The following is a 20,095-nucleotide window of genomic DNA, read 5'->3' as shown; positions in this document are numbered from 1 at the left end:
TTTGGCTAGGGGCTACGGGTTGGCACTCGCCTTTTCGGGGTAGGGATCGGGGGAGGCTTGGGGGAGGGTTCAGAGCTCTGCCTACGGCTGCTGGTAAGTGGTTAGGGCATGGGCTAGCCTTTTGGGTTCGGGCTAGGGCTCAGGGTGAGCCCGGTGTGGCAGGGACTTCAGGGGTGGGATCGGGGGGGGGGCCTGGGGTGAGAGGGAGGCTAAGGGGTTACCAGGTTGGGCTTGGGCTGGGCGGAGAGGGTGTGGGGCTAGGGATTAGAGCAGGGGCTCGGGGGAGGGCTGGGTGGGGGGGAAGGGACTGGGGTCAGGGCAGGGCTTCAGGGTCGGGGTTAGCGGCAGGCAGGGCAGGGCAGGGCAGGGGCCTAAGCAAAGGGCTCTCACAGGCCCTGTGCCATGCGCGCCGCCCTCACCGCAGGGCCCCTCACCGCCCCCAGCTCTGCCGTCTGCGTGGGCGCAGCTCTCCGGAGGCCGCCCCGCGTGCCCTGGCGCACCTGCCTCTAGCGCTGGTGGGCAGCGTCTGGGGCCGGCGTGCGGAGGCCGGGGCTGGCGTCAGGCTCGGGGCTCGGGGCTGGCACCGAGAGGGCGGGCGGGGAGCGAGCGAGCGAGCGAGCCCCGCGCCTTCCCCGCCACGCTGCCCGGGTCGCCGCCTGCCTGCCAGGCCCCGGCCATCTGCGCGCTGGCTGGCCGAGCAGCAAGCGGTGGGCGGGAGGGGCGGGGCGGGGTGGGGTGGGCCGAGCAGCAAGCGGTGGGTGGGAGGGGAGGGGCGGGGCGCCCCAGGAGCGACATGCAGCCCACCCAGTGGCGCTGCCGCCCGGGCCAAGGGCTGGTGCTGGTGCTGCTGGGCCGGCCGGGCCCCTGGGGGCCCGGGGGCCTGCGGGCAGCGGCAGGGGTGCCTGCTCCGGGGCTGCGCTGGCCCGGTGCCGGCCCTGGCATGGGCCGCCTGCCCCCGTGCCCCCGCGCTAGGCCGCGGCATGGCCCACCTGTGCCCGGTGGGCCCCGCTTTGCTCCATCCCTCCCCAGTTCGGTGTGTCTGGTGCCTTTGCCTTGGCTGCCGTGGCCACGCGTGGCTGTGTCGCCGGGACTGCCTGCGTGCCAGTGGCCCTGCGCCCCAAAGTGCCCCCTCGCTAGCCAGCTGGGCCTGACTGGATTTCCCTTTGCCTTATGCAGTTGCTCGACATCTTTTTTTTTTTCTTTTTCTTTTCCCTTTAGCCTCGCTTCCTCCACCCAGCCCCAGTGAAGCACAAGCAGCTTCTGATCAGACGTGCTGACACTTGACCTGCCCGAGCAGCAGAGTGGCTTGCTGCTCGCACTCCTGCCACGCGCTCCCACGGCGCCCCATTCGGGCCTTAGCTCCTGCCAGGCCTGGGGCGCCAGCGGGAGCTCTGCTACCCATCGGCATTACCGGCACCTTTGGAAAAAAGCACGCCTAATGGAAGCGAACGGGGGAAAAAAGTTGCTTCTTTGCGTGGTAAAATTCCGTACAGAAGTCTGAAGCACCGCTAAGGACTGGCTTTTGGTTTGATGGTCATTTTATTGTTTTGAGAATCAAAACAAGCTTTTCAAGCTTGGCTTGGCAATGCTATTGTTTTGAGCATGGCGATCTGTTGCTTTTGGTGGTAAGTTGCGGTGCTGGCGGCAAGGTTAGTCAGAGTCCTGAAGGCTCCCGCCAGCAAGCTCGGCATCGGAAAGGCAAGAGGCAGCAGGGTCACTCCCTGTCATGACATTCAGCCCAAGCCCATCTGCTCAGCGGTTTGCTTTTCTAGAAAGCAAAGACCCGAGCCTGCGCACAGCTCGACGTGCGCCGTGACTCCGGCACTGAACGGGCTCGAGAGGAAGGCGGCCAAAAGCCTTCGAGGAAAACCGACTGCCTTTCAGGTCCGGGCTAAGGCGGGTGTTCTGCGCAGAAGAGCAGGACACAGCTACCTGCTTTCCTGGCACCCGCTAGACCTTAGGCACGTGCAATGTGGTGGCAGTCCCGCCTTCTTTCCCAGCAGCCCTTCAAAAACGGAAACAAGCAAGCAAGCAAATCACAGACGCTTTTTGTTGTTGTTTTTAATCAAGGCAGAATATTTGGCAGCTAGGGCCTACTGGACAGCTTTCCGCTGGCAAGCATTCCGAAAGTATTGCAAAGCATAGTCTCTGCTTGAATAAAAAGGAATCCCGCCACCTTCCTGGGGCCCCTTCCCTTCCATCTCCCCGCGGGATGGGGTGGAGCTCTGTTGGTTGCTTTCACCTGCACGGGAAGGCTGCCCGTCCCCGTGGCGTTGTCTGCCGCCACGGGTTCTGGCTTGCTCACGTACAAAGCCGTCTGCAGGAAGGGATTCTTCCTTCTCCTCCCGTGTGTGCTTCTGGAAACGAGGATCTGAGCGTTCCAAGAAGCTCTCCAGCTTCTTGAGGGGGGTCTCCTCTTTTCCTGACGCTTGCCATTGTCCACGGGGAGCTCAGAGAAATCCAAGTCCTACTGTCTGAAGGAAACAGGCAAGTTAAGAACAGAAAAAACAGGGGTGGCACTTGATGCCTCTACGGGACTGTCTTGTATCATACATTTCTACTGCAGGGGCTGATGTGCAGCGCATCAGCTGCCCTGCGGTTAATTGCCGTACGTCTGCCTTACTAGGAAGCGTAAACCCTGAGAGGTCGAGCGGGCATTAGGTCCTGGCTTGTAGACAAATCGTTAATCAAGGCTAGTTCCGGAATACGAGCACCTGAAAACAGTCACTCTCGTAGCCTTCCCAAGAACTGCGCGCAGATGGCATTCTGACCATGTGGTCCTGATCTAAAGGTTTAACGCAAGTCGGCAGTATCTTCCCTAGCCTCTCTGGATCAAGCTGTCAACGCGACCCCCAGAGAGAGTCCCCCCGCGTGCCCCCCCCCACCCCCCCGGCCCCAAAAGAGCTTGGAAGGAATAACAGGGCAGGCAAGAGAGACAGCCCCAAGAGAACGAGGAACAAATTGCTCGTTTTGCTGTAGCCCTTGCTTACTTGTAAGCCTTCTCTCGACGTTTATCTTTGGCCTTCTTGCGCTTCTTGACCTTCTCGTACTTTTTTCCTTTTTGGATCACCTGAAAGCTCTTGTCTCGATCCGTCCCCGTTTCTCTTCCGTTTTGCTGCCGCTCCCTTCTGCACGGGGGTGGTCTCTTCTCAAGAGGCGGGTGCGGATGTGATTCTAACTACGCGGGCCCGTTCTAAAGTGCCGCCCCAGCTCGGCCGTATCTTCCCTGTCTTCGCCTCATCAGCCTACCAACGTGATCCCCGGACAGACTCCGCACTACTGAGCGCTTTTTAAAGCAAACTGGGCGGACAAGAGAAAGAGCCAGAAAAGAACGAGGCACAAACTGCCGGAATCTCTTGTCTCGCTCTTTCTCCGTTTCGCTTCTGTTTTGCTGTCGCTCCCTTCGGCGTGGCGATGTCCTCTTTTTCTGCTTCTTTGCTTTCCAGTCTTCCGGGGAGAGCCCTCCAAAGCAGAAGGAACTGACGCAGGCGGAAGCGCGTGTCTTTGAGGAGAGTGTTTTTCAGACTGCTGCTCCGGAACGGAACAGGGGCGCGAGTCTGCTCTGTGGCTGCGGAAGCGACGCACGTCTTCCCCTCCGGAGAGCGACGGCAGGTGGAGCCACCTGCTTTGGCAAGAAGGCTCGTGGCTTGGCCTGTCTTGTTGTGTTCGTCCTCCGCTTCGGGATCTGTATCGAGGCCGTTTTCCTGAGCTTCTGCCCTTACCTGGGCAGTTTCTGTCACGACGGGAAGACGTGCGCCTGCTTCCATTGCAGTGCCGCTGCTTCTGGCAGCTGTGCTTGTTTCTTTCCAGCCTGCAAGAGCGCCTCCTCTTGTGAGAATGACCGCCTGGTCCCCTTCCGTTTAGCTTCTCCCGCTCTTCGGTGCCAGAGCGCTCTCTCTTCCTCCGGCAGGGCTCCGGGGAAGGTTTTGGCGAGTCGCGTCTTTCGTCGGATGAAGGAACAGGCTTGCTTAGGTCCTCATCCTCCCGAGCGCTGCAGAGACCGTCAGGCTGCCACGCAGTCTGAGGTGCAGGCCGTTTGTTTGGAACGCTGAGAGCCATCTCCCGTTTCTCGGAGGGATCGAGAACGGAAGGCCTGGCAGTTGCCCAGGTTTGGACGCCAGCTGCTGGTAGAGCTGATGATGGCCTTTGGAGGGTGACACCATTGGGCTCCTCTTTCAGGGCTCCGTTTCTGTTGGAACCGTCTGAGCTCTGTATTTCAAAAGAAGAGAGTGTAAGAGGGCTCTGTGCAAACACACAGCTTTGAAAAGCCCTAAACACAAACCCCTCCTGCCAGATACTCCTACAGATTGCCTCGGGAGCTGAGCGGAAGGAAAACCACAACCCTGCTTTAGCTCGGAGTGCGAGGCCAAGGCGGGTGCTACTTTTCAGTCCTGCTTTTGGTTTTCTGCATATTGGAAGCAAATGAGCATCCTTTTTGAAAGCCCATCCAAACAGCTGAGCACGGATTAAAGATGTTCCTAAGTCTCGCTCTCTCGCTCTCCTCCTCTAAGCTTGACGTGTGTACGGATGTATGCGCGTCCATTTTTCCCCTTCACGCTGCCCCTGACAACCCGAGCATAACTGTTCAAGTGCTCAGGAAGAAGCCCTTTTGGTTTTGCTGTCTCAGCTAAAGGGACAGCACTAAAAAGAAGCCCAGCAATCCGGCCTTCTTGTCTTGATTTGAGCACGACCTGCCTCTACTTCCAGCGTCTCTCGGCGCTTCAGGAAGCGGAGCTGGAGGCAAAGAAGCAGCAGGGCTGCAAACAATTTAGCATTAGCCACTGTTTGAGTGATTCTGGCTGCAGCAGCAGGAGAGCTGTGAAGAAAGCTGCAGTGCGAGGAGGGGGGGGAAAACACAATGCAGACGCTACCTACCCCCCACCCCCACCCCACCCCCATCCCCACCACCAAAAAAAAAAAAAAAGAGGAAAAGAAAGAGAAAAATCCCACTCTCATTTTGGTGCCTTCATCCTTCCCTCTCTCTCTCTTCCCTGCCAGTTACCTTCATCGTAGGAGGAGGAGGATGGGGTCCCGTAAATCCAGCCTGCTTATTATCAGCCCCCGGCTGAGCAAGGAACGAACGGGGAGAAGCTGGCACCGGTGTGTAAGAAGCGCCTTCTGCAGGTGTCTCACCGCGGCACCTTGGGAAACAACAGTGAGCTCAGTTGAGAGATGTTCTGTCAGCCTCCGCTTGGGCTAAGCCCCATCCTATCACGCTGTAGGAGCAGCTGATCGGCCATACTGAAAACGTAACCAAGACTACGAGCTGAAAATTAGGCGATGGTCTTCCTACCACGGCTGCCCCTTTCAGAGCAAGAACTCATCATCCTCACACCACCTCTGGCCTTAATTGTGCCTCTTTTCGGCATTCGCCTGCTACAGAGAGCGCCTCCGTAACAAGTTACGCGAGTGCAGCAGCTTAAGGCCAAGCAATGAAGGCCAAGAAAGGGCACGGGGACTTCCAGATTAGACAGAACGGAAGTCTACAAATAGCCCTTTCCTCCCGGGACAGAAAGAGAAACGCGTCAGAGGAGAAGAAGAGAAGCATCAGTAGCGTGAAAAGGAAACGCATGCTGAACCCACCTGACATAAAAAAGTAAATACGCCTGCTGGCTGAGAACGGTGCCGATGTTGCGAAGGACGACCGAGGCATCGTTCATCTCATACCACAGTCCGTTACTGGCCTGCAAATAAAGGCAGTGAGACATGGGACGAGTCCTTTCCCCCTAAAAAACAGTGGTTGCCGGTAGCCTTCTGGGGCAAGCCTCTCTTCACCAGCACAGGTTTTACCCTGCAAGAAACGAAGCTGATGCTTACCTTGGTGAAGCAGAAATAGTGTCCCGCGTGGCCGCTGCCACCTCTGTGCACCAGGACCGCATATAAGGCGTAGAGGACTGGTTCGCCGACTGGCTGAGACATGTATGCTCGAAGGTCCAAATACTCCGGATATTTCACGTGCTGAGGACAGAGCAAGAAGACCCCAAACTCATCTGGGAATACTTCACGAAAGAGCCGGAGAAAAACCCTGCTAAGAACACGGACCGGAAGTTGAGGCAGACCTTTCTTTGGCTCGTCAGAAAGAGGTCTTCCCAGGGACAACAGGTAACAATTTCAGGTGCAGAGAACCGTTCTCGGCAACATCAGCTCTTTAAGAGCAGAGCATATGCTTATCGTCCCACGGGAACTGTGCTGTTCCCCCAAGAGCAAGAGCCAGACCTACTTCTTGTACTGAGTCTTCCCAGACATCTACCGCCTCTGTACTTGCAGGCGGCAGACATTAACAGCTTTTCTAGAAGCGTGCTCTGCTCTGGGAAATCTCCCTCCCCAAGAGGACGGATTCGCTTCACAATTGTAGAGCTACCTTGCTAATCTTTCCGCCGGTGAAATCAGCAAATCTTTTCAGGGCTATGGTGAGAACGCTGGAAGAGCGATGGATCGTAAACCTCTTGGACGCAGCAACCATCTGTTCACACCTGCAAAGCGAGCACGGGCAAGTGTTTATAGGCATCTTTCCCTCCCCCGCCTCCCGCCAAAAGCCAAACACGTTTCCGCGTCTCTCGCACGCTCCTCCCAGTGCAATGCTCTGTCCTCGCGTAAGCGGGTGCTTCTTTTCAGAAAGCCACCCGCTGCCTTTCAGCCTTGCTCATGCAGAGACCGTAGCAGGATGCTTGAGGACACCGCGATACGCGCTGGGAAGGTTCTCTTTGGGCAGCCACACAAAAGCCTGAGTGCGCGTAGCCCGGCTGCGCGCCCCCCCAAAAGCGAGGCTTGCCAACAACTCCTAACGCAGCAGGAAGGCAACTCTTCCCACTAGAGCGCGGTTCCAGAATGTAATGCAATGCCGGGGGATGTTCCCTGGTACGCAGAAGTGGCTCCTTCTAGTCAAGCAGAATGACAAAGATGCCTCTCTTAAAAGCAAATGTACTGTTTGCCAAGCTCTGGGTGACTTCAGCTCTACAACCAAAAGGTGCGCCTCGCTGTCTCGTTTGCCTGTCTCAATTGAGTCAAAGGCTAGCTCATGCTCTGAGACAGGCCCTACATTTCAGCCGGGCTCTCCTATTAAGATGTCGTTAGGAAGAATCTTACTTGCTGCATTTGTAGCAGTTTTCACCATCCAGCCGTTCAGGTCTCACAAATTCCTCCAGAGCTGCGGGGACAGAGGAGGCTGCCTGGATGCGGAAGAAAGCAGGGCACTGAGTTCCTGGAAACTCAAATCCCAACCCGCCCCGAGTATTTTGCCACAGGGCCTCCCTCCTTCACCCAGGGGGAGACCGTCGGCTTTAGAACGCCACAAGTGGCAAGAACAAACCCTCAGAGCTCGGGCCCTTCAGCCACCGATCCAAAACGGCTTACCTGTATCTCCAAAGGGATGTCGAGGAACGCCTCGTAGGACTCCGACACTGCTTGGCAGCTCAAGCACGTTACTGCAAGCCAAACAGCAGCACGTCACAAAATGTGAAGGAGACTCCCTTTGCCCGCTTAAACCGTTAAGACCCACTCCTCCCGTCACACCGTTAAGCTCTTTGCGACAAACGGGCACAAAGGCACCGAGCAGTTCTAAGGACAGTCCTCGTTTGAAAAAGTACCTCTGGAGCGCAGAAATCCTCCAAAGATTTGGTGAATGACCGTGGCAGCTTGCGACGACGCGTCCAAGCTGGAAACAAATTATCATCAGAGCTCAGAAGAGCCTGCTTGTCTACGAAAAGCCGGGACAAAGGTTTTCGCGTAGGGTAGGACACGAAGGCGACAAAAGCGCTCGAGAACACTGAAAGGTCGAGGTGTTTCTGCTTACTCGGTGCTTCCATTCAAACAAGCCGTCTGCATAGCAGCCACGGTGCAGCGTAAGAATTCGTGAGCATCTTCCTGTCGGCCAAAATGGAAATGCTCCCCGATTCCTAATGAACACCAAGGGTACAAGGTCTAGCTCATCAAAAGGGACAGAACGCTTCCCTTTCTACAAGCGCTCTCTCGCCCTTAAAAACTTGAACTCTCCAAACCCTTTGCACCCGTGACATAGCCCTCTGAAAACGCAGACGTTTCTACAGAGGGAGAACGCCCTCTGCAATGACTTACGCCTAAGGTCCTTGAAGACAGCCGTAGGCTTGATGGCATCCTCAGAGCAGAGCAGGACCTGGTTAACGTGCGTTTCCATTGTACACATCATGCAGAAGCCTCGCTCGCGACCTGCCAAGAGTCAAGGAAGAACCCACCTCAGTCTGGTGAAAGACGCGCCCCTGTGGAAAACCCTAAGCAACAGCAACCTTGAAGTTGTAAGTGCAGCCTCTGCTCTCCGTTCTACGCTCTCTTCTCCTCAGCTGCCAAGAGCCCAGTCCGTGTGCATAAGCACTAGCCAGGAAGTCTGTAGTAGTAGCCCACATCTTCTGAGGAAGCACCTGCTAACGGACTGCTGCCAAGTCCTCTTTTGCCGGTAGCGTCCCAGGACTTTGCACGCCACAGAAGAGCACAACAGGCGAGGCAAGCCTATTTGACCCTGACGAAGCAGCCTTAAGAGAGACTGAGCGTTAGCTTCGGCGCGCTGCTCTCGGGTGAGCTACGCGATACGGCGCTAAGAATCCTTTGGGAGAAAGGGCAGGTTCAAGTAACGCGTGTGTAGGTACTTCCACCCTCCTTGCTCGCCAAAGGATGCTTAATTGCAAGACGTCTTGTAAACAAGGCGCCAACAGGGCCTAATTTCTCCGAGCATGGACTAAGACACCAGACCGGGAAGCACACAGCTGCCTGTGTCAGAACAGACCTACGTGCATACGACCAAAGGCCGCTAGGCTCCCATCGGTTCCACAGAAGAATAACTTCCAAAGAACACAAGCCCAAGGCTTGGAAAAATAAGGTCTGATTTGAGCCTCAATGAAACTCTGGGTTTCCAGACAGTCATCCCACAGAAATCTCTATCCGAGTTCACACCAGACTAGCTCACATCATTGCTTTCACGGCGGTCTGCCCTAGCTTCCGTCTTCCAACGGTTCAGCACTGACCACTCACAGCACTCGGGCGTTATGGAAACGCGGCTGGGAAGGACCGCTGAGAACCTGAGCTGCCCTCCTCCTGAACGTTATCATCTTTCTGCCAGTCGGAAACCCACGGGCCAAACATTCATGGAGCGCATCACTTCCCAATGCCCTTGATCTTTCACAGGAGGGAAGAAAGGATCCTTCCTTGACGTTTGAGCACAGTGCATTAAGTGAAAGCAAGCCCTCCATCAGCTAGCCTGAGCGCGTCGCAAAGGCACGATGAAAAGCCGGTGCGCGCCCCCCACCCCACCCCCCCACCCCACCCCCCTGCCCTGCCCCCCCCTCACCCCCCCGCAGGGAAAATAGGACATTTCAGAGAGTCACTTCACAGAGTCGCTGTTCTGCTCTTTGACCTGCAGAGCTGTCCCAGAGGTTGCAAGCAACATGCTCGGAAGTACTCACACGACTGGCTGTGTTCCCTGGAAAGCATGTAATTGGCGAGAGGCGGAGTGTAGGTCAAACACTGTAGAACCGAGTTGAGGAAACACGTATTGCCCAGGTTGTGCAGTCCAGCTCCAACACTTTGCCTTTGCCGCCACTCCACAGAAATCTTCTCGGGTGGGAAAAGCATCCTTTGTGGCGGAGCAGGTCCGTCAGTAACGACTGCAAGAGAACGCTAGCGTCAAAGAGACTGCACCCCTTTGTTTTACGAACGGAGGCTGCAAAGGTAGTGTTCTGGACAGGAGCCCCCAGAAGAACCAGCTGTAATCGAGAACACGAGCACGTAGTCGAGACAGCCCATGCCTCAAGTTTGCTGCTCAGCACACAGCTGGGGAAAAGCGTTTACTCCTCTGTTTTCCTTTTCCTCCTGGGCAACCACTACTACTCGGGCTTCAGGAACTTCGGCCAAGTCCCTTCCATCTCGAGGCTCCGCTCTGCTTGTTAGTCTAATTCTTCTGTCCTTCTTCCTTAGCCTGACCTGAACCGCAAGCTCACGCTGGCAATTACATGGCAATACGTGGAGGAGCTAAGGCCAAAAAAGAGGCCAGCAACCCTCCGAGGAGCAGAGCTCTTTCCAGGCAGTGTTGCCTTCAACTGTCGGAGGCGCACACACCTGGCGAAGCCTGTGTATTGCCACAAAGCTCCCTCCCCAGCAGCCACCGCAGCTTGTCAACCTCGCACAGTTCAGCTTTGCAACGCTAACCGCTCCCGCTGTCCCAGGGCAGTCACACCATTAACCTTTACTCTTGAAGTCTGTACTCACAGGAGTAGCTCCTTTCGGGGCCAGCTCCTGCAGCTGGTACCTGACCCCAGCTTGCAGAGCCTGACTTCATTTCTGTCGGACACGACTCCGACTCAAAAACAAACGCGCTCGGCTAGCCAGAAGGCGCGCTCAGCCCACGCTCGCTTCCGCCAGCGCGACTGCAAGCGTCCTGGCAGAGAGCGCGCCACGAGCTGCTGCGCCGCGGCCCTCTCTGCCGCACAGCGACCCCAGCTCTGTGGGCCATTGTGACGGCGGGCACCTCGGCCAAGCAGCTGAGCGGGCCGGGCCCGATCCGGCGCACCCAATCGGATCGCAGCGTGCCAGTGGCAGGCGGGTGCTGGGGGCAGCATGGCCCCACCCCTCCTTATGAGGGGGAGGCCGCGGGGGAGGCGCGCTCACCTCGGCGCCCCAAGGGCAGCCCCCGCCCCAAGGGCCCCAAGGGCCCCAAGGGCCCCCGGGCGTCGCCCGCCCCGTGGCCTGCGGCCTGCGGCCACTGCGCTGCCCCGCTGGCGGCAGGGGCGGGGGCTGGGCTCCCGCCCGCACAGCTGACACCTCTTTCCCGGGCCGAAGAAGCCGGACTAAGAAAAAAAAGCACGCTGCTGTCACCGTACCTGCTGTGCCGTTTGGGCTGCCCTGTTCCTGTTGGTGCGGGTTGTCTTTCCCACTCTTGTGGTGCCCCAAACTCTGTCCCTAAGACTTGTAGAGCACAACACCCGCTCTCCTCCAGCTCCCTTTTCCATGCATTTGGTCTAGGTCAGGAGGGGAAGCAAGCCCCTCATTCTGCACTACAGAGAAACACCTTCAACAGCCCTTAAGAGCAAGCCTGTTGGAAGACCCTGCAACGCCAAACAACTTTTAAGGCGTTCTTGGAGCAGCCGCACAATTTCACCTGTCTCCAGGAATTAGCGGAAAAGCCTGGCGCCATTACACGTTAGCACTAGTGCGCCTCCTCATCAGTGCGAGCACTGACTTGGACTTGGACTTTCTCTCTCCGGAAGGCTTTCCCAGGAACGGGGCTGCTCTCTCCTTGCGCCTTCTGGGACGAACTTAGTCCTGTACAATTGCTGCATAAGAGAGTCTTGACAGAACTAACGAGAGCAGCTATTTGACAAATACTTAGCGGGGGTAAGCCGCCTACGTTTCGCGGGCAGCTCCGGTGCTATGGAATTAACGCGTCAGTGTGTCCACAGCAGCTTTGGTTTGGGGGTTCTTCTCATACTGGATTGGGTGTTTTCCATCATTGCCCCAAGCGGTACTGCAGTTTGCCATGGAAAAGAGCGGCTCGACTCTAGATCGGTCTCCAGGCAAATTCAATTCGTTTTGCAATGCTGTAATCAGTCAAACTGCTCGAGCCGGGTGCCTCTTTCGAGGGACCCAGAACAAAAGAAGTCTGAAGAAACTGTCCTCCTTACAGTCTTAGTTCCCCGCCTGCCAGTGAAAGTCTCTTCCAGTCTTCTTTACTGAGTCAGTAAAGTCTCTTTCCTTCGGATCGGTTCACGTCTGCAGCCCGGGACGGTTGCTACGTTGCTGCTTCACGGTGCCTTCACTCGTTGCCGAAGGTTAACCGTTGCTTCTGCTCGTTCTGCTCTGGGTCCTTGAGGGCCGCTTCTAGCTGGTTTTGCAGTCCCATCAGCAGCAATGTCTTTCGCGTTCACTGCCGGTCAGTCCTGCGGCCTGCAGGCTTCATCTCCGTTAGGCCTCGCGCTCAGCTGGGCTAGAGCTAAATTAGCTCCCGTTTCTAACATAACAGTTATGCTAACTGAGGGACCAGTTTCTAACAGGTTCTACCTTGGCTCTTGGAGCTGCTCTGAGGGAAGGTTCCGGATCTGGAAGGGCAAAGCAATGCTTTTGAAGCCAGCCAGCATTTCATGCCAAAGAGAAGCAGGCATAGCCTGAGATGTCTCCAGGAGAGAGATGCTAACAGATTCCTGGCGCGGTGACACTACTTTCATTTGCGGGAGCTCTGTGCAGAGGGAACGGCTCTCTGTGACCGACTGCCCCCGCTCCCCCGCTGCTTTCTTCAAAGCACTCAGTGGCGGTAGCTTCTGTTTGGCTGAAGCTGGTCAGGCGAACACTCGCAGGCCTGGCACGGCAGAGCTGCTCCTGCGTGGGGCACGCTTGGAGGGTGCATTTGGCGTTTCCTCGGCGCTTGATAATGGAGAGCCTCACTGGGTAGGCAAGGTAGCACTGGGTAGGCAGGAAAGGTAACTCCCTGCCTGAAGTCCTGGGCTCCATAAATAATCCCTCCTACCTGCTCAGACGTCCAAGGCGGCTGCATGTCATAGTTTGCCTGTGAAACAGAGCAAAAGAGTCACCAGGTCTCTGAACTCTGTCAGGAGGAGCTGTGAGGAGGGGAAATCTCCTGGTTCCTGTGACTGTACAGGAGAGCAGACTTTTATCAGGCATAACCCGCAAGCAATCACCTTCCCTCTAACGTTGCCATTAACTCGGGCCACGGAGGGGCAGCGCAGGCGTTACTCTACCGGGAGAGGGTTAGTGTTCAGGGTTTGCCCTTTCGGTGTCCCGTTAGGGCCTAGCGCGTTTTGGCTAGGGGCTACGGGTTGGCACTCGCCTTTTCGGGGTAGGGATCGGGGGAGGCTTGGGGGAGGGTTCAGAGCTCTGCCTACGGCTGCTGGTAAGTGGTTAGGGCATGGGCTAGCCTTTTGGGTTCGGGCTAGGGCTCAGGGTGAGCCCGGTGTGGCAGGGACTTCAGGGGTGGGATCGGGGGGGGGGCCTGGGGTGAGAGGGAGGCTAAGGGGTTACCAGGTTGGGCTTGGGCTGGGCGGAGAGGGTGTGGGGCTAGGGATTAGAGCAGGGGCTCGGGGGAGGGCTGGGTGGGGGGGAAGGGACTGGGGTCAGGGCAGGGCTTCAGGGTCGGGGTTAGCGGCAGGCAGGGCAGGGCAGGGCAGGGGCCTAAGCAAAGGGCTCTCACAGGCCCTGTGCCATGCGCGCCGCCCTCACCGCAGGGCCCCTCACCGCCCCCAGCTCTGCCGTCTGCGTGGGCGCAGCTCTCCGGAGGCCGCCCCGCGTGCCCTGGCGCACCTGCCTCTAGCGCTGGTGGGCAGCGTCTGGGGCCGGCGTGCGGAGGCCGGGGCTGGCGTCAGGCTCGGGGCTCGGGGCTGGCACCGAGAGGGCGGGCGGGGAGCGAGCGAGCGAGCGAGCCCCGCGCCTTCCCCGCCACGCTGCCCGGGTCGCCGCCTGCCTGCCAGGCCCCGGCCATCTGCGCGCTGGCTGGCCGAGCAGCAAGCGGTGGGCGGGAGGGGCGGGGCGGGGTGGGGCGGGCCGAGCAGCAAGCGGTGGGTGGGAGGGGAGGGGCGGGGCGCCCCAGGAGCGACATGCAGCCCACCCAGTGGCGCTGCCGCCCGGGCCAAGGGCTGGTGCTGGTGCTGCTGGGCCGGCCGGGCCCCTGGGGGCCCGGGGGCCTGCGGGCAGCGGCAGGGGTGCCTGCTCCGGGGCTGCGCTGGCCCGGTGCCGGCCCTGGCATGGGCCGCCTGCCCCCGTGCCCCCGCGCTAGGCCGCGGCATGGCCCACCTGTGCCCGGTGGGCCCCGCTTTGCTCCATCCCTCCCCAGTTCGGTGTGTCTGGTGCCTTTGCCTTGGCTGCCGTGGCCACGCGTGGCTGTGTCGCCGGGACTGCCTGCGTGCCAGTGGCCCTGCGCCCCAAAGTGCCCCCTCGCTAGCCAGCTGGGCCTGACTGGATTTCCCTTTGCCTTATGCAGTTGCTCGACATCTTTTTTTTTTTCTTTTTCTTTTCCCTTTAGCCTCGCTTCCTCCACCCAGCCCCAGTGAAGCACAAGCAGCTTCTGATCAGACGTGCTGACACTTGACCTGCCCGAGCAGCAGAGTGGCTTGCTGCTCGCACTCCTGCCACGCGCTCCCACGGCGCCCCATTCGGGCCTTAGCTCCTGCCAGGCCTGGGGCGCCAGCGGGAGCTCTGCTACCCATCGGCATTACCGGCACCTTTGGAAAAAAGCACGCCTAATGGAAGCGAACGGGGGAAAAAAGTTGCTTCTTTGCGTGGTAAAATTCCGTACAGAAGTCTGAAGCACCGCTAAGGACTGGCTTTTGGTTTGATGGTCATTTTATTGTTTTGAGAATCAAAACAAGCTTTTCAAGCTTGGCTTGGCAATGCTATTGTTTTGAGCATGGCGATCTGTTGCTTTTGGTGGTAAGTTGCGGTGCTGGCGGCAAGGTTAGTCAGAGTCCTGAAGGCTCCCGCCAGCAAGCTCGGCATCGGAAAGGCAAGAGGCAGCAGGGTCACTCCCTGTCATGACATTCAGCCCAAGCCCATCTGCTCAGCGGTTTGCTTTTCTAGAAAGCAAAGACCCGAGCCTGCGCACAGCTCGACATGCGCCGTGACTCCGGCACTGAACGGGCTCGAGAGGAAGGCGGCCAAAAGCCTTCGAGGAAAACCGACTGCCTTTCAGGTCCGGGCTAAGGCGGGTGTTCTGCGCAGAAGAGCAGGACACAGCTACCTGCTTTCCTGGCACCCGCTAGACCTTAGGCACGTGCAATGTGGTGGCAGTCCCGCCTTCTTTCCCAGCAGCCCTTCAAAAACGGAAACAAGCAAGCAAGCAAATCACAGACGCTTTTTGTTGTTGTTTTTAATCAAGGCAGAATATTTGGCAGCTAGGGCCTACTGGACAGCTTTCCGCTGGCAAGCATTCCGAAAGTATTGCAAAGCATAGTCTCTGCTTGAATAAAAAGGAATCCCGCCACCTTCCTGGGGCCCCTTCCCTTCCATCTCCCCGCGGGATGGGGTGGAGCTCTGTTGGTTGCTTTCACCTGCACGGGAAGGCTGCCCGTCCCCGTGGCGTTGTCTGCCGCCACGGGTTCTGGCTTGCTCACGTACAAAGCCGTCTGCAGGAAGGGATTCTTCCTTCTCCTCCCGTGTGTGCTTCTGGAAACGAGGATCTGAGCGTTCCAAGAAGCTCTCCAGCTTCTTGAGGGGGGTCTCCTCTTTTCCTGACGCTTGCCATTGTCCACGGGGAGCTCAGAGAAACCCAAGTCCTACTGTCTGAAGGAAACAGGCAAGTTAAGAACAGAAAAAACAGGGGTGGCACTTGATGCCTCTACGGGACTGTCTTGTATCATACATTTCTACTGCAGGGGCTGATGTGCAGCGCATCAGCTGCCCTGCGGTTAATTTCCGTACGTCTGCCTTACTAGGAAGCGTAAACCCTGAGAGGTCGAGCGGGCATTAGGTCCTGGCTTGTAGACAAATCGTTAATCAAGGCTAGTTCCGGAATACGAGCACCTGAAAACAGTCACTCTCGTAGCCTTCCCAAGAACTGCGCGCAGATGGCATTCTGACCATGTGGTCCTGATCTAAAGGTTTAACGCAAGTCGGCAGTATCTTCCCTAGCCTCTCTGGATCAAGCTGTCAACGCGACCCCCAGAGAGAGTCCCCCCGCGTGCCCCCCCCCACCCCCCCGGCCCCAAAAGAGCTTGGAAGGAATAACAGGGCAGGCAAGAGAGACAGCCCCAAGAGAACGAGGAACAAATTGCTCGTTTTGCTGTAGCCCTTGCTTACTTGTAAGCCTTCTCTCGACGTTTATCTTTGGCCTTCTTGCGCTTCTTGACCTTCTCGTACTTTTTTCCTTTTTGGATCACCTGAAAGCTCTTGTCTCGATCCGTCCCCGTTTCTCTTCCGTTTTGCTGCCGCTCCCTTCTGCACGGGGGTGGTCTCTTCTCAAGAGGCGGGTGCGGATGTGATTCTAACTACGCGGGCCCGTTCTAAAGTGCCGCCCCAGCTCGGCCGTATCTTCCCTGTCTTCGCCTCATCAGCCTACCAACGTGATCCCCGGACAGACTCCGCACTACTGAGCGCTTTTTAAAGCAAACTGGGCGGACAAGAGAAAGAGCCAGAAAAGAACGAGGCACAAACTGCCGGAATCTCTTGTCTCGATCTTTCTCCGTTTCGCTTCTGTTTTGCTGTCGCTCCCTTCGGCGTGGCGATGTCCTCTTTTTCTGCTTCTTTGCTTTCCAGTCTTCCGGGGAGAGCCCTCCAAAGCAGAAGGAACTGACGCAGGCGGAAGCGCGTGTCTTTGAGGAGAGTGTTTTTCAGACTGCTGCTCCGGAACGGAACAGGGGCGCGAGTCTGCTCTGTGGCTGCGGAAGCGACGCACGTCTTCCCCTCCGGAGAGCGACGGCAGGTGGAGCCACCTGCTTTGGCAAGAAGGCTCGTGGCTTGGCCTGTCTTGTTGTGTTCGTCCTCCGCTTCGGGATCTGTATCGAGGCCGTTTTCCTGAGCTTCTGCCCTTACCTGGGCAGTTTCTGTCACGACGGGAAGACGTGCGCCTGCTTCCATTGCAGTGCCGCTGCTTCTGGCAGCTGTGCTTGTTTCTTTCCAGCCTGCAAGAGCGCCTCCTCTTGTGAGAATGACCGCCTGGTCCCCTTCCGTTTAGCTTCTCCCGCTCTTCGGTGCCAGAGCGCTCTCTCTTCCTCCGGCAGGGCTCCGGGGAAGGTTTTGGCGAGTCGCGTCTTTCGTCGGATGAAGGAACAGGCTTGCTTAGGTCCTCATCCTCCCGAGCGCTGCAGAGACCGTCAAGCTGCCACGCAGTCTGAGGTGCAGGCCGTTTGTTTGGAACGCTGAGAGCCATCTCCCGTTTCTCGGAGGGATCGAGAACGGAAGGCCTGGCAGTTGCCCAGGTTTGGACGCCAGCTGCTGGTAGAGCTGATGATGGCCTTTGGAGGGTGACACCATTGGGCTCCTCTTTCAGGGCTCCGTTTCTGTTGGAACCGTCTGAGCTCTGTATTTCAAAAGAAGAGAGTGTAAGAGGGCTCTGTGCAAACACACAGCTTTGAAAAGCCCTAAACACAAACCCCTCCTGCCAGATACTCCTACAGATTGCCTCGGGAGCTGAGCGGAAGGAAAACCACAACCCTGCTTTAGCTCGGAGTGCGAGGCCAAGGCGGGTGCTACTTTTCAGTCCTGCTTTTGGTTTTCTGCATATTGGAAGCAAATGAGCATCCTTTTTGAAAGCCCATCCAAACAGCTGAGCACGGATTAAAGATGTTCCTAAGTCTCGCTCTCTCGCTCTCCTCCTCTAAGCTTGACGTGTGTACGGATGTATGCGCGTCCATTTTTCCCCTTCACGCTGCCCCTGACAACCCGAGCATAACTGTTCAAGTGCTCAGGAAGAAGCCCTTTTGGTTTTGCTGTCTCAGCTAAAGGGACAGCACTAAAAAGAAGCCCAGCAATCCGGCCTTCTTGTCTTGATTTGAGCACGACCTGCCTCTACTTCCAGCGTCTCTCGGCGCTTCAGGAAGCGGAGCTGGAGGCAAAGAAGCAGCAGGGCTGCAAACAATTTAGCATTAGCCACTGTTTGAGTGATTCTGGCTGCAGCAGCAGGAGAGCTGTGAAGAAAGCTGCAGTGCGGGGAGGGGGGGGAAACACAATGCAGACGCTACCTACCCCCCACCCCCACCCCACCCCCATCCCCACCACCAAAAAAAAAAAAAAAGAGGAAAAGAAAGAGAAAAATCCCACTCTCATTTTGGTGCCTTCATCCTTCCCTCTCTCTCTCTTCCCTGCCAGTTACCTTCATCGTAGGAGGAGGAGGATGGGGTCCCGTAAATCCAGCCTGCTTATTATCAGCCCCCGGCTGAGCAAGGAACGAACGGGGAGAAGCTGGCACCGGTGTGTAAGAAGCGCCTTCTGCAGGTGTCTCACCGCGGCACCTTGGGAAACAACAGTGAGCTCAGTTGAGAGATGTTCTGTCAGCCTCCGCTTGGGCTAAGCCCCATCCTATCACGCTGTAGGAGCAGCTGATCGGCCATACTGAAAACGTAACCAAGACTACGAGCTGAAAATTAGGCGATGGTCTTCCTACCACGGCTGCCCCTTTCAGAGCAAGAACTCATCATCCTCACACCACCTCTGGCCTTAATTGTGCCTCTTTTCGGCATTCGCCTGCTACAGAGAGCGCCTCCGTAACAAGTTACGCGAGTGCAGCAGCTTAAGGCCAAGCAATGAAGGCCAAGAAAGGGCACGGGGACTTCCAGATTAGACAGAACGGAAGTCTACAAATAGCCCTTTCCTCCCGGGACAGAAAGAGAAACGCGTCAGAGGAGAAGAAGAGAAGCATCAGTAGCGTGAAAAGGAAACGCATGCTGAACCCACCTGACATAAAAAAGTAAATACGCCTGCTGGCTGAGAACGGTGCCGATGTTGCGAAGGACGACCGAGGCATCGTTCATCTCATACCACAGTCCGTTACTGGCCTGCAAATAAAGGCAGTGAGACATGGGACGAGTCCTTTCCCCCTAAAAAACAGTGGTTGCCGGTAGCCTTCTGGGGCAAGCCTCTCTTCACCAGCACAGGTTTTACCCTGCAAGAAACGAAGCTGATGCTTACCTTGGTGAAGCAGAAATAGTGTCCCGCGTGGCCGCTGCCACCTCTGTGCACCAGGACCGCATATAAGGCGTAGAGGACTGGTTCGCCGACTGGCTGAGACATGTATGCTCGAAGGTCCAAATACTCCGGATATTTCACGTGCTGAGGACAGAGCAAGAAGACCCCAAACTCATCTGGGAATACTTCACGAAAGAGCCGGAGAAAAACCCTGCTAAGAACACGGACCGGAAGTTGAGGCAGACCTTTCTTTGGCTCGTCAGAAAGAGGTCTTCCCAGGGACAACAGGTAACAATTTCAGGTGCAGAGAACCGTTCTCGGCAACATCAGCTCTTTAAGAGCAGAGCATATGCTTATCGTCCCACGGGAACTGTGCTGTTCCCCCAAGAGCAAGAGCCAGACCTACTTCTTGTACTGAGTCTTCCCAGACATCTACCGCCTCTGTACTTGCAGGCGGCAGACATTAACAGCTTTTCTAGAAGCGTGCTCTGCTCTGGGAAATCTCCCTCCCCAAGAGGACGGATTCGCTTCACAATTGTAGAGCTACCTTGCTAATCTTTCCGCCGGTGAAATCAGCAAATCTTTTCAGGGCTATGGTGAGAACGCTGGAAGAGCGATGGATCGTAAACCTCTTGGACGCAGCAACCATCTGTTCACACCTGCAAAGCGAGCACGGGCAAGTGTTTATAGGCATCTTTCCCTCCCCCGCCTCCCGCCAAAAGCCAAACACGTTTCCGCGTCTCTCGCACGCTCCTCCCAGTGCAATGCTCTGTCCTCGCGTAAGCGGGTGCTTCTTTTCAGAAAGCCACCCGCTGCCTTTCAGCCTTGCTCATGCAGAGACCGTAGCAGGATGCTTGAGGACACCGCGATACGCGCTGGGAAGGTTCTCTTTGGGCAGCCACACAAAAGCCTGAGTGCGCGTAGCCCGGCTGCGCGCCCCCCCAAAAGCGAGGCTTGCCAACAACTCCTAACGCAGCAGGAAGGCAACTCTTCCCACTAGAGCGCGGTTCCAGAATGTAATGCAATGCCGGGGGATGTTCCCTGGTACGCAGAAGTGGCTCCTTCTAGTCAAGCAGAATGACAAAGATGCCTCTCTTAAAAGCAAATGTACTGTTTGCCAAGCTCTGGGTGACTTCAGCTCTACAACCAAAAGGTGCGCCTCGCTGTCTCGTTTGCCTGTCTCAATTGAGTCAAAGGCTAGCTCATGCTCTGAGACAGGCCCTACATTTCAGCCGGGCTCTCCTATTAAGATGTCGTTAGGAAGAATCTTACTTGCTGCATTTGTAGCAGTTTTCACCATCCAGCCGTTCAGGTCTCACAAATTCCTCCAGAGCTGCGGGGACAGAGGAGGCTGCCTGGATGCGGAAGAAAGCAGGGCACTGAGTTCCTGGAAACTCAAATCCCAACCCGCCCCGAGTATTTTGCCACAGGGCCTCCCTCCTTCACCCAGGGGGAGACCGTCGGCTTTAGAACGCCACAAGTGGCAAGAACAAACCCTCAGAGCTCG

This window comes from Struthio camelus, chromosome 7 (genome assembly GCF_040807025.1).
Source record: "Struthio camelus isolate bStrCam1 chromosome 7, bStrCam1.hap1, whole genome shotgun sequence".
NCBI classification, from domain to species: domain Eukaryota; kingdom Metazoa; phylum Chordata; class Aves; order Struthioniformes; family Struthionidae; genus Struthio; species Struthio camelus.
Note: the sequence above shows the minus strand (reverse complement) of the source record.